General features: G+C 38.1%; 1 protein-coding gene across 4 annotated transcripts in view; it reads right to left on the bottom strand.

Moving 5' to 3' along the window:
• KIF6 (kinesin family member 6) overlaps nt 1-14847 on the bottom strand; it is a 369189-nt gene that overhangs the window by 145828 nt on the left and 208514 nt on the right. The window lies entirely within an intron of this gene.

The raw sequence follows: 14847 nt of genomic DNA, 5'->3' as shown, positions 1-14847 counted from the left end.
TATATATATTATATATATGCACACATTTATATATATAAACATAAAGATAATCAAAATAACAAATGATTTAAAACCTTGATTTTAGTTAATAGTTTTGTTCTTCTATCCCTTCCCTTTGTCTCTCTGCAAAAGAAACTATGAGTTTCTTATAACATAGTCCACAAATTTGAGATTTTTTTTCCTTTCTCTCTGACTTTCTGCCTACCCTTCCAAGGAATAAAGTAAAGGGAACTGAACAAAGAATAGGCAATCTGAAGGAGAAGCAAGTAGCAAAATATTTGGCTAGCACACAAACCGAGTGAATAATCCAGAATGGATGGTGCCCACAAACTTTTCTTGTGTACTCCGAGATCCTTCCCCCTGCACAACTGCTGTTTTCCTGAAGCTCCTTCCTCCATCTCTGCCATGTACAACCCCCACCCAGCTCCACATATGATATCTGCAGCTGGGTTTATGAGGAAATAGTGATTTTTTTTTTTTTTAAGACTTCCCACCTGCCACATCACATTATGAGTCATCACACTGGGGTGTACCTTTGTCTGACATGCCAGGTTTTCTCTGCTCACATTTTAAAAGGCAGTCTTTCACTCACAATAACAATCTGAAATCCATTGATATAGAGCAGGTTTTAAACTAGTGCATTTCAAGCATCTGAAAGAGATCTAAGCTTTGACCCTAGCATTAAGGGCAATGGCACTTAAATGTTTCGCTGCTCTTCCAGGCCTTTATCTAGGATTCAAAGGAAAAACTCAAGGACTGTTACTGTAATATCCAGGATATTAGCCCTAAGAGAAAAGGGAAATGGAAAAGCCTACCAGCGTTTCAGAATCAATAAATGAAACAAGTCAGGTTCTGACGGAAGGAAAGGTATCTAAAAGTGACATTTCTTGGTGACTAGCTGCTCTATTCATTCCAAAAATATTTATTGAATTCTGACCGAGGGCCAGAAACCAGGAATAAAAATGAATCAGTCATATTCTGTATTCTTCAAGTCCCCTGGGGTTGGGGGCGGGAACCTACATGCATGTAAACTGGTGATTTCGGCATAGTATAACAAATGATAATGAAGATGAGGGCATAGAGCCATGATTAAACTTTCAGAAGTGACTTAAAAGAACTTGCTTGATGCTAACATTTATTTTGTGCTTATTATATATCACCCTATATATGCGTACCTGTGCATTTCTACCTCATCTACCCTATTATGCTGTAGGGACCACATTTTCAACTTATTTGTTTTGTTTATAGGGTCTGCTCTATAGCAGATGCTTAGTTAATAATTAGATCCACAAATATTTATTGAGCGGCTGATACTTGATATAAGACCAAAAGTAGAGGCTTATTAAGATGAACAAATTAATTTCCACATTTAAGACTGGTAGTTCAGTGAAGATGAAAGACATAATATGATAAAAGGTCATAAAAGCAACACAAACAAAAGTGCTGTGTGATCAGTTCTGCTTGGAGAAATAGGAAGGTGTGAGGTGGAGGAGAGAGCACGGAGCAGTATGGAAGGGAAACACAGGAAAGAAAATAGTGAGAGATGGAGTGGTAGAAGAAGTGGAAAACGTAGACAGGCCGACGCCATGTTGAGGACCTTGAACTTCATTTTCCAGGCAACGAAAAGTCCATGTTGATTGACTGATGGAAGTAATTAATTTCAGGAATCCCAGATATATGTGCAAATCTGGCAATATTATTGAAGTTAAGCAATTACTGAGAGTCACCTGGACTGTGAATCTTGGTGTGGTTTTTCTCTGCATTCAGCTACATCTGCTTTGCTAAGGATTGGGCTTTTCTATATTAAGGTAACATTATTTCCTTATTCACAGGCCCGGTCATAGGGCAATTGAATCCCTCAGGTGGTCAGCCTGCCTTTGTAACTGCTGTCATTTCTGGCTCTCCTCAATCTGGTGTCTGCTTCTCCAAGGGAAGCTACTCTTGCTAAGTCTATACAATGTGCCCTCTGGGTCCCTGCCTCTGGCCTCTTCTCTCCACTTTGACCACTCCATTTGTCAGCTTTCTTCTTCTTGGCAATTCACTATCACCTCCCCACTCCAATCTGTCTCCCCGTCCCAAAGGCACTAACCTTGGCTGAAGATTTCTCCATTTTACAGATGGTGAAATTAATCCTTAGTGGGAGTAAGTGACTTGCTCACTCTCACATTGCTAGAAAGTATAGTTAGGGAGAGGGACCTGCAGTAGTGCCCCCAGGGCTGGGACATTGGGTTATTTTCTGCAGTGACGTTACTCTAATCTATACATAGTAGATGAGATTAACCACTTGCAAAATTATTTCACAGATAGAATGCCTCCCAAAATTAAAAAATTAAGGAAAGTACTAAAAATTTAATCGATATGATAAAACGTGAAAATGCTCATGTCTCCTTATCAAAGAGACCATCCCTGAAGTTTATTTAAAATCATCACCCCTCCTTCAGTCTTCCTCCATGCTTAATCCTCCTACTATATTTGATTTTCTTCAGAGCACTTATGATGTCTTTGCTTACCTGATTGTTAACTATCCCACTCAGTTGAATATGAGTCTGTTAAAGGATGGGGCCTTGTGTCTTAACCAAACTCTGATCTCCAGCACTTCGAGCAGGGCTTGGCACATAGTAAGCAATGGATTAATACAGTCTACAGTTTAGTGATTCTTGAGTGAAGAGCCTGAAAAAGCACAACCCATATTCTCACCTCCTAGTGGTAGATTCTGATCCCCCATCTCTCTCATTAGTAATCAGTATGCAGAGAGTCACTGCCACAAAAGGAGTGTGTTGGCCCCTCAGGTATGTCAGAGCAGAACAAGGGGTGAACCACTGATATCTAGTCTGACAAGGGCATTAACACATTTTTAGAAAGAACATGCCAACATAAGAAGAATGATAAAATAAAGAGCCGACACATATAGCACTTACTCCAGGCCCAGCAAAGTTCTAAGTCATTGCAAGTCATTGAATCCTCACAACTATCCCATGAGGGAGACAGTATATATTATCCTCATATTGTAGAAAACAGACAGATAAATTAAGTAACTTGCCTGAGGTTGCATAGCTAGGAAGTGAGATTCAAATCCAGACAGTCAGGCTCCAGAGTCCAGGCAAGGCAAGACAGAGCAATGCTTGTGGCAGATTCAAGATGGCCATGAATACTTTGACATTACTCTGTTTGAAGTGTGGACTCCATGTACCCTCCCCTTGAACCCAGATTGGTCTGCAGCTAATTTGACCAAGTATGTGAATGAGCTGTCTTGAACCCTCCGGCCTGCCAGCTGACTACCACTAGAGAGTCAATGTCACATGGGGCTGACCCCCTGCCTAAATTCCTGATTCATAAAATCATGAGCTATAATAAAATGGTTGTTGCTTTACACCACTGAATTTTGAGATAGTTTGTTATGCAGTTATGTTGTGGTAACTGGAATAGTGTTCTTTAAACTTTCTGACTGTGACACACAGAAAGGAATACATTTTTCCAGAAAACACACATACATACACAGTAGGGAAACCCTGGAGTTTAGCATTGGCTTCAGACTTTGAAAGTCCAAGTGTCCAAAGGACTGATTCAACATCATTTCTGGAATTTCTGAACTTGTGAGTGATCAGCGGCAATATGGAAGCACAAGTTGCATGGCCTTAGCAATGTTAGTAATATAACAAAGGATATTCAGATTTATTGATAGTATTCATCCATCCATCCATCCATCCATCTATCCATCCATCCATCCATCCATCCATCCATCCATCCATCCATCCATTCATCCTTCTATCTGAAGTAAAATCTCACAAAACAATACTTGCCTTTACCATGTGTAATATACTCTGATAGTTTCTATTCTATTTAACTTTAAAAATGCTCATTAAGACCCACTATGTTACTTTCTTGATCCACTAAGGAGGCAATGCTTGTAGTTTGAGAAAGGGTAACCACTGAAGAAGTACTTGTCTGAGAACGGGCAGCATTCTCTAAGAGAGGCAATGCTCCAAGTCAGCCACCCTCAACATTCAGTTCACCTGGCAGAGTGAAGATGGAGATGCTCCCATCCCAGATTCATGATGCTAGTGTTTAGATCGCCCATTTGCTTGCTGTGCTCTTATTCCACATTCAATACTCATCTTAGTCTGCTCTGTGGTTTTTGCACATGCTGCTCCCTTTGCTTCGAGCTTGTTCCTTTTGCCCTGCCTCACTGCTGCCTGATGAACAGCTGCTATTTACCCTGCAGGACTCAGCAGAGATGTCCCCTCCTCCTAGAAGTCTTCCTTGACTCTATGGGACTGGATTAGGTTTCCCCGCTGTGTTTTTAAAGTTGACTGTACTACCTTTGCCTGCTTACTAGGTGGTGGGCTCTAAGAGCTTAGGGACTCTATCTCACTTGCTGTGAATCCATAGAACTTGACCTAGTGCTTGGCACTGAGTAGGAACTTGATAAATATTTGTTGAATAAGTAAATATCTGTTTAACCATGTACATATTCCTACTAGAAAGAGATTGCCCTGGCCAACTGTTCCCTAGCCAAACATTAGAATTCCAGCTTGTGTGGCAAACATAAATAATATTGTAAATTCTTGCCAATTGACATTTTGTGATTTATAGCTCTGTCTCTTGTGGGTTTGGTTTGCATGCGTCAGTCCCCATTAATTTCATTAACTCTAGAAGGACTTACAAGATTAAGTTTCTAGAATGGCAGAACTGACAACCAGACCTTTATGATTTCACCAAATTAATGTCGTCTTCTAAAGTCTTGACAGCAGCCATCTGATATCTGACTCTGATAGCCCTATCTTTCTCCCCAACATCATTTTAAATACCTTTAAAATCTAGCTACCTTTCATATCTTCATCCAAATTAAAGTGATGTCAGCCTTAAAAATAGGTTTTTAAAGAGTTTTCTTCTTTTTCCTTGATTTCATATAAAAATCTTTGTTTTCTAAATTGCCTTTGAGTATTTCTTTTGTGAGAATTTTTCTTCCTTTTTTTTGATGATCAGTTTTTTTCTTTGGAAGGCTTTTAAAGTTTGCCAAATTGTTTTTGCTCCAAACCACATAAATTGATGCTTACTGAATACGTCTGTTAGTTCTGTTAGTTTAAAAATGGACATGGACTATAGACTAGTGGTTACCAAAAGGTAGAGGGTAGGGGAGGAAGGGGGAGGTAGACAGGGTAAAGGGGGTCAAATATAGGGGGAGTAGGGGAGGGTGAAGTGGGTAAAGGGGATCAAATATATGGTAGCTGAAGGAAACTGGACTTTTGGTGGTAAACATACAATAGAATATACAGATGTCAAATTATAATGTACACCTGAAAATTATATAATTGTAATAACCAATGTTATCCCAATAAACTTAATTTTTAAAAAGTTAAAAAAATCAGTATGGTTATGGTAACAGACGAGAGATATCTCAACTGGAACTGAAGTCTGCACAGACCTACGTAATTAATGTTATCATTAAAAATAACCTTAGATTATTTTTATTATGGTGTTTCAGGTGTACAATTCAACAGTAAGGCATATATATATATATATGTATGTATATGTGTGTGTATATATGTATGTATGTATGTATGTATGTATGTATGTATGTATGTATATATATTGCATTGTGTGTTCACCGCCTATAGTTAGATTTCTTTCTGTCACCACATATTTGACCTTAGATTATTTATTTCTTACTTGTTGCCAGGATAGAAAATGAAGAATACTAGCACCTGAGCGAAAATCTCAACCAGACAATCTGAAGATCGGAAAGGGATGATGACTGTGACAAGAGCAGGAGTATTTCAATGCCTTCAAGCAGTAACACTGCTCTGGGAGGGAGTATTTCCTCCCAGTAGCTGGCTTAATATAAACAAACAAACAAAAAAAAACTGGCTGCTAGGGAGAGCCACATGAGAAGGGGATGGGAGGATGAAGCTCTTATAAATGAGCAAACCAAAACCTTACAAAACTACGTAATACAAATCTAGAGGTGCTATGACTTTACATTGTTAGTCACTTCAAAAAGAAGGTCTTCTTTAGAGCAGTGCACAGAGTCCAGGGAATGATGCAGAAAGCAGAAGGCAGAAAATACTTTCAGAAACGAACTACTGGTAATATATTCGAACTGTGACATTTTTGTTGTTCTTATAATCTGGCCATATTTCACTCTTGGATATATGTAAAAGTTCTTATTAAACTAAATGGAAGTTAAATGTGTATGCTCAAAGGACAAGTTTGGACAATAATATCTTTTCAAAGACATTAATAAAGCAATAGAAGTGTAAATGATTGTTGCCTCATCAGAGTTCTTGTTTCAGATGAGAAATGCTGGGAGAGAGCGGAAGAATTGCATTACTTTGTCCTTTGGAGATCCTCCATTTTTGCATTCCCTAATGTGGGTGTACTCTCACTAACACTTAAGTGTGTCCACAAAAGCATCATATATTCCAAGTAAATGCTCTTATTCCCTGCAGCAGAAGGCTCTTCAACGATGTGAATGTAGAGTGCATTGTGAAGACATCAAATAAGGGAAAATGTAAACTTTTATTTCAAAGGTTGAAAAAGTTAGTTATCATACCTTTCTTAATGAGAGAAGTGGGAATACTACAGGGGGAAAAGTACTGGTTTGGGAGTCTAAACAAGTGATTTTTGAGACTGATGTCTGTTACCAATAAGTTGCCTGACTTTGTGTGTTCAGCAAATGACTTTGGTGCACTAAGCTTTGGATCTGTCATCTAAAAATAAAATAGTTGGTTGACAGGCTAAATAAGGTGTCTATAGCTCTAGTATTCTGTGATTTTATGAGATATAAAATTATCTATAAAAGTATACCACTAGCAATTAAAGGCGATATATGATAAAAGTTACAAAGAGGAGAGAAAGGAAGTTAAAACAGTACTTTACCTGAGAAGATTCTGATAAGACTCAGGAAAAAACCACAATGAACAATATGAGTAATAACGACATGAGTAATAATAATAATTTAGCAGCTACTACACAAATGTGAGGCTATGTGCCATCCCTAACCCTCACCTCACCACAGTCATCTCACTAGGTATAGTAAATTGTGTTTTTCAAAGATGGCCACAATGATATCTCCTATCCCACACACTCTTCTAGAATTTTGTCCTTTCGCCATCGAGAGGTGGAGTCTAATTTTCTTCTCCTTGAATCTGGGTGGACTTGGGACTCATTTGTAACCAACAGAATATGGCAGAAGTAATTCTGGATGGCTCCTGGGGCTAAATCATAAAAGACAATGCAGCTTTTGGCTTGTTAGCTAGAAAAATTGCTCTTGAAGACTTTAGTTGCTAAATAAGCAATCTGGTTGCTTTATGTTGGGGCTGCCATGTTGTAAAAAAGCTCAGACAGAGACCACATGGAAAGGTCCTTAGACAATATGAAAAGAATGCCCAGATAGCTCCCAACTTTTCCAGCATCCCCTCTCCCCACTGTTCCAGCTCCAGCAACCAGACCATTTGACTGCAACTACATGAGAGACCCTAAAGCAGAACTACTCAGCCAAGCCCTTTCCAAAATCCTTATACAGAGAATCTATGAGAGATAATAAAATGATTGTTATTTTAGGCCATTACGTTTGGAATGATTTGTTACTTAGCTATAGCTAATCAGTAGATTTTGGTAATTTTGGTACCTAGAATGCTGTAAAAACAAAACAAAACAAAACCCTATAACACGTGGCATTGGCTTTGGGACCAGATGGCAGTAAGAAGCTAGAAGGGACCTGAAGAGTCCGTTAGTGAAAGTCTAAAGAGTTTTAAAGAGAGTGTTAACAGAAGCATTGAGGAGGCTACTGGTGACGACTTAATGGAAAGTGAGGGAAACATTATTTGAGCTGGAGGAAAAGAGACTCTTATTATATGGTAGGGGGAAATTTAGCAAAAATATCACCAACAATAATGTGGAAAATATAAATTGTACCCAATGAACTCAGTGATTTAGCTAGGAAGAGTTCCAGGAAGCGTGTTAAGGGTGCTGCCTGGTTTCTTCTTCTAGCTGCCTACATTAAATGAGAGAGGAGAGAAATGAATTAAGAAACGAACTATTCAGTTTTTGAGTAGAAGTTGGAGGGATTTTAAAGGGTCCAGAAACATCTTTTCAGCTAGCAAAAGGTTCTTGAATCAAGGAATGGCTTCCTGGAAAAGATGACATCCAGGGTGGGACGGTAAGATCCTTTGTTTATACCTCATAAAGACCTCTTTGACACTTTCGGGCAGACAAAAGTTTTCCTAAGACGTAAGGATCTTAAGGACATGCTCACAGATCCTTATAGTTAAAAAACATAACTTCTAATGATTTTAAGGGTACTGTCCCACAGCAGCCTCACAGGAAGACCAAGCTAGAGAAGGACTTATCTTGAAGAGATTCATGGGTGTGAATTTTGTCTAATGGAATAAGTTATAAATTGATATGCAGGACTCTTATAAAGTTTTTAAGAAATTGTATCAGTTGGGGCTGAAGGGGACAGAGATAGTGCAAAATATATAGAAGCTTTTGGACCCATAAGCTTTTGTGAGTAGGCAGTAAGCTGAGAAGTTGCTCCTTTGCAAATACAGGCTACTTATGGAGACAAACAAAAAAACAAACAGATGCCCCAGAGACTGGAACCAAAAGAAGAGCCAAAAGCCATGGAAAACAACTCCTAGGAAGTTGAATTGGGTTCTAATGAAGGACCTGGAACTATGTGCCTGAATAGGTTTTATAATTGTTGTGACCCAGTGCTTGCTGTGTGCCTCCCATTCTTCACTTTTTTTTTTTCTGAACAGGAGCATTTATTGCAATTATCTGAGTTTGGCATAAAGTTCAGCAAATATTTTGTATGTTATATGTGTGTGGGGCATGGGTCCCAAGTCTACCCAGATTCAAGGAGAAAGAAATTAGACTCCACTTCTTGATGGTGAAAGGACAAAACTTGATAAGAGTGTATGGGATGGGAGATATCATTCTGGCCATCTTTGAAAAATAAAATTTATCACACCTCATGTGCAAAATATGGGGAGAGTTAGGGATGGTGAATGTAAAGTACCTGGTACATAGCCTCGCATTTGTGTAGTAGCTGCTAAATAAAGTATTGCTATTACTACTCATGTTGTTATTACTTGTCTTTACTGGTCTTTGGTTGGAGAAATATGGCACTCACAAAGAAGAATCCGAGGAAGCACACCAGAGCCTGATTTACAGCCTAGACCTTGAGCCTAATGCTTTTATCAGGTTCTTGATTTTTATAGGAAAAATTATAGCTCAAAGCACAGACACTGTCATATTTAATGTTCTGATGTTCTATTCTCCTTGACATCTAAACCATTAAATTAGGTCTTACTTCCTCCATGAAACTGACTGCTTCATGACTGAAAATGAGCTCCCTTGGAGCAGGAATAAAGCTTAAATTTGCCTAACATACAGCTCAGGCTCTTGGATATTTATTAGGCACATATCGAATAAATTTTAGTGCATCAGAGAATTAACATATGAGAATCCAAGAATAATGAGGATTGTATATAGAAAAGAGGCTATACATTGTAAATTTATTCCTTTAAAAATACACTGTAAATTTATTCTTTGAGAATATCCTAGATAAAGGTAGGTGACTTGCACTCCCATCATTTATCCAAAAGGAAGTCCTGATAACAGTTCACATGTTACTCTGCTTATTGATCTCACTCCTACATCAAGGACTTCCAGGCAGGATAGGTGTAGAGAGATTTAATAAATTTTAGTTCATAAGATAATTAACGAATACAGAATCCAAGAATAATAAGAATTGATTATATATAGAAAAGAGACTGTACATTAAAAAAATTATTTCTTTAAAAAAAATGAAAATGGTGATCAAAGCCTTATGTCCTTTCTTCTCATTTACAGAAATTAGGGGACATATTTCTTGCTGCAGAATTCTTAGTTCCAACATTGTCAATCCTGAATGACTCAGAAATTTTTTATAGAAGATAAATCTTGTATATTCCAGAGTTTTAGAGCTGGAAGGGACCATAGAAGTCCAATAGTTCAACCCCTTCATTTTACAAATGAGGACATTGAGGTTTTATTGGTCAGTGGGATGATTGACCATTAAGTGGTTAAGTGACCTGCCCAAGGTCATGTAATTAATGACAGAGTCAAGACTAGAAATTTTTCCTTTCATTCCATTCTTGCATTCAACAAGCTTTTCTGAGAGCCTGTTATTTGTAAAGCATGTGTTAGATTCTTTCCTTCTATTTCCCTTTGATACTCACTGGATGATGTTAACCAGAATCAGGAAGAAGACAGGCACTCAAAACAGTCTACTGAATTCCTTCTTTTTTAGTAGTTCTAGAAAAGGTTTGATGGGTGGAGATGTTAAAACTATTGCCTTTGGCATAGTATTGTCTGTGATTCTGGATTATTTATGCCAGATGGCTTGTGTACCATCTTACCACAGATAATCTGGAACTAAATAAATTGGTTTATTTTCCAGAGAGAATATTCTTCTTGCTCAAATGGCAACCTTCAAATTGTACAAACCCAATCAATTCAAAAATATACAGCAACCCTTCATACCAGCTGCTTTGGCCTATTCTCTGGCTTTCCCCCAAACCTACCACTGCTTCTCAGCAAGATGGAGCTCAACGTGGAGCTTCTCCTGGCTTGCAGAACCTTCTTTTGGGTTCTTTCTACATACAGCTTTGTGAGGTCTTGGCATTTTTCATCAAAAATTTCCCCACTCCTGGCCCAAAACCTTTGTTGCACAACTTCCTACATGAAGAATATTCTGTTTCCAAGAATAGTAAGAACTTTCTTGATATTTTTGGGAAAAATCTCAGCAAAGAATCCACTTCCTTTTTAATCTTTTAGGGATTGTAAGTTTGGAATGTGAATTCTCCCATCCTTACGTCTTACTTTTTTGTTCAGTGTTTATTATTGACTTGATAGATGCATAACTTAGAAGTTATGGGTGATATCTGGTGAGTGACTCCTGGTATATCTTCCTGCACTCGAGAGAATTTAATATTACCTTTTGAGTATAAAGTTTCACACTTACTCAATTGACTAAGTCCTAGGAATATTGCTTGCTTCTATCACTTGGATGTTTATAAATTAAGAAGTAGATACAGCCTCTTTTTAAAGAAGTTTCTAACATAAAATGTTTATAATGAAATGATGATAAAAGAAATTAATACACAGTACCAAATAAGAAAATATTGTGTTTATTTTTAGGTTAAATAATCATAGGCATTTTTGGAGCACTAGAGAAGGGGCAGACATTTGAAATAGTATTTTTATAAAAGAAATGTGAAGAACTACACTATTCAAACAAAAGCATGTGTTAAATTTGACAACAAACAAATCAATGCTTTTAGAATTCTGAATTTTTGAAAGAAACTCTAATGTTCAGATGTAAAAGAATGGGATATTTTATTCATGAGAAAAGTATCATGATATTTTCAAATTCTTTGGTTCTTTTTGTAGAAAAACATCAAGGTGAATGAATGGCAACGTATATACGCAATGACAAATAGTTAAAACCTATAAGAAATGCCTCATGACTTTATAGGCAAAAAATGATAAGCAAGACCATGTGAACTGGTAAATCCACAGAAACTTTCTAAACAGAGAAGTTGCCAGGATCATCTTTAATCAGCTTCCAAACATACTTTTCACATCAGAGTTGTTTCTCAGGGGAAGTGGAGATGGGGACATCAGAGGCCTCAGAACTGCCAAAGTTATTTCAGGAAAGGAAATAAAGGTGGAAAAAAACTGCATCCGTGGCTCCCATACCCTATGTTGGTGGTCAATCCAAAACTAACTAGTCACCAACAACATTTTCGGCAGATGAGATAACTGCATTCCCAAAGAGCCACAAAATGGACAAATCACTGTAATTAAAACACTGTTTCCAGATCCTAGTTCTTTTAAGGCACAAGTGAAAGGATAACTGAGAGGACTTGGTCTGGACTCTGCTCTCCATGTCTCTATACTAAAGTGAAGCTATAATGAGGAACACACACACAATTTAGTAATTCGTAGCAGAAAGAGAGAGCAACAGCCCCTATGTAGAGTGAAAGTGGAAGCATTGGTACAAATAGGGAAGCAGGAGTGGGCGCATTGGGTGCTAAGCACTTAGCAGCACCCTGTTCTCCCAGCCCTACCCTAGATGGGATGTGAGCTTCCTGAGGGCAGGCAAAGTGACCATCATCTTTATACTTTGCATCTCTTCAGTGGCCACTTTCATGCCTATACCAGCATCTCCTGCAGTATGCTTTGTAAAAGGTCTTATGTATATAAAAGGGGTGAGGCAGTGCAGTGATTAAATAAGCCTGAAAAATGATAGATTAAACAAAAACAAACATTTATATGGAGGAATTTCCTAGACATTTAGTAAATTAATGTACAATATGTCTTTTTAAAGAGGAGGGTGGACTACTCAGCATCTCTCAAACTGATCAGAGAATACCTTGTTCATGGAATTTTTTTGCAGGACTCTATAGAAGGCATCTTCCATGTGGTAGATGCTCCACATTTTTTGAACTGAATTGACATAGAATAAGTCTTACTCTTTCACTTGTTATCCCTCCATGTACCTGAAGACAGAATAGTTCTCCTTGGTTTTTCTTTTCCATGTTAAATACCTCTTTAGACTTTATTCTCCTATAATTCTCACCATACTTTCTTATCATTCATTACTTTTCAGTCTGTCTGCCTTCCACACTGTAAGACTTGGGAATGCAGGTGTACAACTCATCTCTGCAAGTGCCTTCTTCGCATGTTAACTAACAACCTTCAAGAAGGGGGTGTTAAGAATTGGATTAAACGTGGTGGAGTGAGAGATATTCCCAGATCTTTCCCCTTGAAACAAAAGTAAGCTGAACATCTGAAACTCAACAAAAAACACCCAAACCGCACACCAGCACGTCTGAGCATGGGATCTGCGCATAAGAGCTACCATAGGTCAGAACCCAGGGTGTCGGGTGGTAGACTGGGAGAAACAAAGAAGCTGCCTCTTGCAGACAGAGCTCCCTGTAGGAGGAGGGGGAGGAGAGAAGGTGTGGCGAGTTCCCTGAATAGCCCTGTCTGGGAGGGCTATTCGCATGGCTGGCAGCAGTGTGCAGTCATCACGGCAGAAGGCAGAGAAATGGGGACGGCAGAAAAACAGGGATGGCAGAGAAACAACAGTTGATTTTTACCAGCCACGATCGCAAAACAGAGGCTGATCTGCAGCCTCTATCCTCCAACCCAGTGAGCCCCTTCCATCATATCCTCTGAGATGGAAAGCCGTGGAGCCCCAGGGGAATCTGAGCAAACACTACCGAAACTGTCACTAATACTGACAAGAACTGAGACTGAGGGTAGCAAGCGTGTTTAAACATCTATAAGGAAAAAAAAGACATTATTAAGACTTTATATATAGCAGAGATCCAAGAGGCTTAGACTCTACCTACTGGAAACCAAAAGAAAATCACCTTTGCAACAGGCTAGGGCCAATTGTATAATAAATCTTTCTGGGGAAGAAAAAAGCAGAAAACAATTCCATTAATGCCCAGGCGGAGAAACAGTCCATTAAACACCATGAAAAACCAGGGTGACAAGGCATCTCAGAAAGAAAAAGAAAAGTCTCCAGAAAATAAGCTTATAGACATAGAAATATGCGATTTAAATGACAGAGAATTCAGGATGGTACTTCTGAAAAAACTCAATGAGATCCAAAACAAATCATATCAACAATTTCAGGAATTGAAATAACAACTAGAGGAGCAGAATGAGTTCTTTATCAAGGAGATTGAAACCCTCAAAAAGAATTGAAAGGAACCTGGAGATAAAGAACACACTGCAAGAGTTGAAAAATGAAATAACAAGTTTGGGAAATTCAGTCGATCAAATGGAGCAAAGGATCAGTGATATCAAAGACAGAAATCTAGAAATAAATCAAAAAGAATAAGAGAGAAACTGAAGAATGAAAAATAATGAAAGAGAAATATAAATACTAGCTGATACCATCAAGGGAGGAAACATAAGAAAAATGGGCATTACTGAAGGTGAGAAAAAGGAGCAGGGACTAGAAAGGATTTTCAGACAAATATTGGATGAAATAGTGGATGAGAATTTCCCAAATCTAAGGAATGAGCTAGAGCTTGGAATTCAAGAAGTCAACAGAACTCCCAATTATTTCAACCCCAAAAGGCCTTCACCAAGACACATTGTACTGAAATTATCAAAAATCAACGACAGACAGAATTCTCAGGACAGCCAGGGAAAAGAAGATGGTAATCTATAAAGGCAAATTCATTAGATTATGATAGGACTTCTTAGTACAAACTTTGCAAGGCAGAAAGAGGTGGAATCAAATATTCAAACTATTAAATGAAAGGAATTGCCAGCCAAGAATAATGTATCTAGCTAAGCTCTCCTTTAGATATGAAGGAGACATAAAGACCTTTCCAGACATACTAAAATTGAGGGAATTCTCCACAACAAGGCCTGCACTATAGGAAATACTGAAAGGGGTCAGTTCGCCTAAAAAAAAATGACAAAAAACCCCCACAAAACCCAACATAATTAGGAGTAAGGTGACTAGCAGACTGATAAAAGCAGAGGAGTGCAACCTTTACTAGGAACAGGGCATTAAAGCTTAAAAATAAGAAGGGATTTACTATAGCAAAGTACTAATGAATGTTCAGTATACATAGACACAAATTGAAATAACAATGACTCAAAAGGGGAGGATTCAAAGATCCAAATTCGCAAAGGGGAATGGAGATAAGGCACATGAGGAAGAAAATGGATGACTGTATATATATAACTATCCTTTACATATTTGTAATGGTAACCACACAGCAAAGATTCAGAACCGAAATATATAACATTAAACAAGAAGGACCA

The sequence above is a fragment of the Pteropus alecto genome, unplaced genomic scaffold (genome assembly GCF_000325575.1).
Source record: "Pteropus alecto unplaced genomic scaffold, ASM32557v1 scaffold7, whole genome shotgun sequence".
NCBI classification, from domain to species: domain Eukaryota; kingdom Metazoa; phylum Chordata; class Mammalia; order Chiroptera; family Pteropodidae; genus Pteropus; species Pteropus alecto.
The sequence above is the reverse complement of the archived record's forward strand: the minus strand, read 5'-3'. Positions and strand labels throughout refer to the sequence as shown.